A 6,000-nucleotide genomic window follows, 5' to 3' on the forward strand; every position below is an offset into this window, starting at 1 on the left:
TGTCGAGGGCCCAACTTTTCCGACTTAGTAAACAGTCGCCCTTCCCACCACTCTATCACAATCTCGAATGACCACCCCTTCCACTCTTCTCGCCACAAGAACAACCCCATCTACATTTACCTTCAAATAACTCGACAATGGTAGTCCCAACTTGGTCGGGTGCCCTGGCCTGGTGACTTCCATGTGGTTCCCTCTCGGCATTAATAGCTCGACATACTGGTCATAGGACCTCCCTGTTTGCTCGAGCAAAACTTGTTGCTTCATTGTTTCACCTTCATGGAAGACGTTATCTGTGTCATTCCAATTGCCCATTCCAACATAATGCATCTGTCGTCCACCAATTGATCAGCTCTATCCATAACACGAGATGCTTAATCAAATATGCCCCTTGCTCCCTCCCTATCGTCGTTTGTATCATAGCCAACTGCCTCCTACATAGCCCTCGCTCTCAGAGAGTGTAGAATAGCATTATAATCCGTTTCAACGGCAAAAGCACACCTACAATGTGTCTCATCTAGTTCCTTCAACTCGTAATGTAAACAACAAAAGCCATCCAACTGTAGATACCTCATTTCTGCACCTCCCGCAAGCCACCCGGTAATGATTGGGCCGCATGTTTGGTACACGGAACGATTTATGACAGTTCGTAAGTTTATCGTCAAGTGATAGCTCAAATACTTGTGTCTACCCCTTGGTCGTCATCTACGTGCTATTACGGTCGTTTTGACAGTAATTAGAGTTCATTTGGAGTCCGGGTAAAAAACCGTCTTCATTTTCTAATAAGTCGTTTAAAATGTCGAGTCAGAACGTTCTGGAATATTCCGGATATTTCTATTCCATAATTTTAATCTTTTCATCTTTTGGCAAAATATATCCCGAAATCATATTTTAAACAATAAGGAAGTTGAGATCTACCGCAATTCCATAACAGAAACGCGGAAAATCTTTCTTCCGCAGGAGGAAACTTCTGGGGAAAGGACGCAACACCTACTGCGCCTCTTCCAAGAGTCGCAGTGGTTGCTGCGCCTTTTCCCCAGCTCTTTTCTGCGTATTTTAAGATCTTTTTGAGATTTGTTTCCAAAGTTTTACTGTAACCCTAATCCCTCCGTGTGATTAGTATAAATAGGGACCTTCGTTCCTCATATTTCTCACGTGAGTGTCCGCCCTTTTCTTCTACCTTTGCATTCTAAGACCGCGCTCTTTGCTTATTAACGTCTACGTGCTAGAACTTTCGACCACGTAAGCTCGGATCATTTTGAGTACCAGTCTCATTTTTCATGACCGACCAATTTGACCAACTCCACTCAATTAATCAAATCAATTTAATTTAATTCCTCTTACGAGGGCATTTTCATCATACATTCGAGTCGAGCAATCACTAATCGTTAACTTAATTAATCTCGTTTCGTCAAACATGTAAGTCTGAGGGTGTAAATCCCATGTTTTATTATTGTACCTTTTTATTGTATAAATTATTGTTAAGTTACGTCGAAAACATGTTTAAAACCGATTTATAAAACCTTTTATCAAACCTATTTTCACGGATTAACAGAAGATAGACGTCGAAAAGAAACGCAGCAACTGTTGCGCCTCTTCGAAGAGTCGCAGCATCTGCTGCGCCTCTTCCTGAGGCTGCCGCAGTTTCTGCCTTTCTTCTTCTTCCTTTGTTCTTTGTTGATTCGTCTCTTTTGTTTCGTTTTGTCTTATATTCTTCATATTTCCATTCGCATAATTATAATACATAATTCATAATTATTTATCACCTTTAAATATCCGACTTAAATCTCAAATAATCTATATTTGCGGGTTTTTGTCATTAAAATCAAACCCGGATTTTGGAGATTTGATTTGTTTATATCAAGTCTCTGGAATTCGCCTTTTGTATATCTTTCATCTGTTTATCACCATCCCCATCAATAGTTTAATATAGCAAACCTAATTAATTTGTATTAATAAACCTAATTCGTGATTAGTCTATAATTCACTTTAATTCGTTCTAATTAATTTAAGTTCATTCTTTATCGCTTTTATGACCAATTCACATGTAACTAATCCGTTAAATCACTTCTACTTGAGTCGAACATCAATAATCGATCACTAAATCACCAACGAATATTAACGATATGCGCTTCGGCTTCACGAGTCGAGAACTCACCTCGAGAATGCAGACGCAATGACCATCACGCCTATTCCAAGGGACGCAGACACGATTCTTTGTTCCGGTGATTTACGTCCCTGAACTTCCGTTTCTGCTTTGACCTAGTTTATTAGTTTTACGTATTAATCGACTATTAATCGTAATATCACTACTAATCTGTTCATTTTCTAACCTTAGTCATTTTCTTTTTATTTTCTGAAATTATCCGTTTTAAACGTATTTTCGACGTAAATCATTGAACCAATGTAATTATTATAACTTTTTTTATTATTGTTTATTTTGTTTATTGTATTTTTTATTATCGTTTGTTTGCTTTCACATGTAATCAACCATAAATCCTTACTTCGACCAAAATGTATGCTAAATTACATGTTCACCGACTTAGCTAATTCTCAAATGCTAGGATTAATTTATTGGATGTTGCATTGCATGCATATAATCGACAGAATATAGAGTATGAATAACTTCCCTAATCATTAGTAGAGGCCGCTATCGAGGCGGGCGAGATTAGGTGTTCAATCAAAAGAGCTTCCTAATACGTACCCTCACCCCTTACTCCAGATCTCTGTGAACATCCGTATTCATTGGCATCCACGAGAGTCATTCTAGACATAGAATGATAAGGGTAATGAGTTCTTGGTGTCTATGTCATTACTTTGTGTCTTGACATGACGCGAAGTATTCGAACCGTTTCCAATTTTCCATAATAAATTGGTGGTGACTCCACAAATGCAAACGCTTGTTTTCCCAAGCGCCCCCGTGGGCCCCCCGTTTCCACAGTTTGACGACTCCGCTGGGGAGTAATACACTTACGTGTTGCCAAGGGTGAAACTTGAACAAGGTTAGGAAATAGTTTATATGAGACAGTTGTCGGTTTTCATTACTCGACCTTCTTAGGTCGTTTTATTCGGCCTTCCTAGGCCCAACCCAATCCATTCGACCAATCGTCCCGTCTGGACGGTCCAAATTCTTATCTGGGCCTAAGGATGGATAGCGATTGACGTCAACCATAACATAATGCTTACTCATGTTTGTATCAAGGGCTTTCACTACTCGAGGGAATGGACTAAGAACCGGTCTTACTCTTGTTTGGCGCGGACCTCTCCACAGACCCGGGTTTGATTGCTCGGTATGGCAACCCACCCTAACCCTTTAAATGCACTCAACATACCGTTATAATGCTTGTTTTAATGCTTGTATCATATATGATCACCATTTTCTAAACAAAACCATGACGAATTTTGTAAAAAAAAAAAAAAAAAACCTCTTTCAAAATGTAAATATGTTCAAGGAATGGCCCAAATTAGCACAAAATGAGTCGAAACCCTGTCCAAATATCGAGTCAAAATTCGGGCCTCAAAACCCACTTCAAAACCTCACTTCGAGTCAACACTCCTACAGCTACACTACAGTTGATTAGGACAAACATTTTAAAACTTTGCCATTTCCAAACCTCACTTGACACAAGTGGCACACACCCACTTCACAATTCGAGTCTTTTCTTTGAGTAAGTGTGCTAGAGTGGTCGATTGTGTTTTGATTCGTCATCGATCTTTTATCCAGTTTCCAAGATGTCTGGAACTAGTCGCACAAGTGTCAATGGACAACCCCAAAATGGTAATGATCTAATCCTAGCCGTGCTCGCTCGTCTCCAAACAAGTCAAGAACAAGCTTATGAACGCCTTAATGCTATTGAAAGCCGGATTTTTGCGGTAGAACCTAGACTACCTCCTGCAGAAGATGAAGTTCCTAGTGAATGTGTGAAGGATAACCTACCACCCTATGTTGGACAAGCAGGAATTAGCCCTCCAGTAGGTCTTACTGAAGCTGAAAAGCGACCCCAATACTTGGAGGAGCAATTAATGTACCTCAAAGGAGACGATATCTATAGGGAAAACAGTCGCAAGTATGAGGCCCTGAGTGCCAAATTATCAACCAACTTCAACATGACTGACATTCCAAAGTTCAAGGGACATGAAAACCCTTTGAACCACATTCGTGGTTTCAAAGACTACATGTCTATCAAAGGCCTCACCCGAGATGTTTTTAAGGATCTTTCCTTCATCTCTCGACACCATTCCTAAGAAATGGTTCTATTCTCTAGAGCACAAGAAGATTGCCACCTAGGATGACGCCGCAATCGAGTTCGCTAACAATACGCGGATAATGCTGAAATCCAAGTCAATATGCGCACTTTAGAGGTTCTTACCCAAAATGAGAAAGAAGGCTTCACCGACTTCCTAAATAGGTGGGGGAAGACTAGCACACAACTTGTCGAGCGTCCGAATGAAGCTACCTTTGTAGAAAAATTCGTGGATAACTTAAGACCCATTTATGCAAATCACTTGAGGTACCAAAACATTAAGACCTTGAAGGATTTAACTGTGCTAGAGACAAGAATCGAAGATGACATCCGTAAAGGACTCTTGTCCAAAGGATATCAAGGCTCGACGAGTCATTCTTATGGTTCTACTAGCAAGACTGATGAGGTTAATCTTCTCGAATCGTCAAATAAGACTAACCCCCAAAGGAAGTTCACAAACATTGGTGTCACATATTCCAATGCTTTGAAGAGGTTGATGAAACAGGGTAAGCTCCAACCCATAGGGCCTACACCTAATCCAAAAAAGAAGTCCAAGTTCTGGAACGAAAATTCATACTGCGAATATCATAGAGGTAAGGGACACGATACAGAGAAGTGTTTCAAACTAAAACATGTCCGTCAAGATATGATCGAAGACGGTCGCCTATCTATACCTCCTGGAGGTAAGCCTAACAATACTCAGAATCCTCTTGGAGTTCTGATGATTACAAATGAAGAATCTACCTTAGATTGTTCGCACCTCATTTCTCCAATCGAAGATGAGGTCCATGCATTAGAAGATAAGAGGAATTACTCCACCATTTCTCCTACCATAGATGACTTTGTTGCATGGGCAAAGAGTGTGAATACACAAGTCTCAGAGCTAGAAAATGTAGTAGCATCCCTGATGTGAACATTATTTGCACACATTTAGTCCCCTAATTGAGCCTATTTTGCATACTATTATAACATTCCATAGCCATTTTATCCGTCAAAACCTTCCAATTTGCTTTTCTAGCGCATTTCATATGTTTTGTAGAAAAGGAGATAATAAGGCGGAAATTCCCGTCTTTCGTGCATATTTGGAAGCTTTTTGATGATATTGGATGGACTAGTATGAAGAGGAGGCAAGAATGATGGCCAAGTATGTAGGAATAAAGAGTATATAGAAGGCTCATAAGGTTAAAAGCAAGGATGACGAGAAGGAAGGCATTGCATGAAGAAATCGCTCGAAAACCGAACCAAGGGTTGCTCCTTTAGCTCTGAAAATATGGTATATGGAACGGCGTCGAAAAAATAAGTGATCTAGGCTTTTGAATCACTCCAATAGGAGTCCTGATGAGAAAATGACGTCCGTTTTACAATCCGAGCTCAAACAAAGAAGCTGTTCGCCAATCCGCTCGTCCCGAGACTGAAGACGCTCGTGCCCTGAAGGAATACGCTCGTCCACCCCTTAAATCCGCTCGTCTTCCCCTCTTTTTGTCCGAGCGTCTTGCTCCAAATCCGCTCGTCTTCCCCTGCTACAATCCGAGCGTCCCGAGACCAATCCGCTCGGATTCCCTTACAGCAACTTTCGTGTTCTTCTTGTTCTATGAAGGATGCGCATATTTTTCAAAGACCGGCGAAAAGGAGACCGGAGTCTCTCTTGAGACCGGCGATTCCCTACCCAACAATTAGCATTGTTAAATCACTATTTTACCCTTGCTTAACCTAATGATGCTCTACTATATATACTCCATTTGTAATAATCAAACCATGA

The sequence above is a fragment of the Silene latifolia genome, chromosome 9 (genome assembly GCF_048544455.1).
Source record: "Silene latifolia isolate original U9 population chromosome 9, ASM4854445v1, whole genome shotgun sequence".
Lineage (NCBI taxonomy): Eukaryota > Viridiplantae > Streptophyta > Magnoliopsida > Caryophyllales > Caryophyllaceae > Silene > Silene latifolia.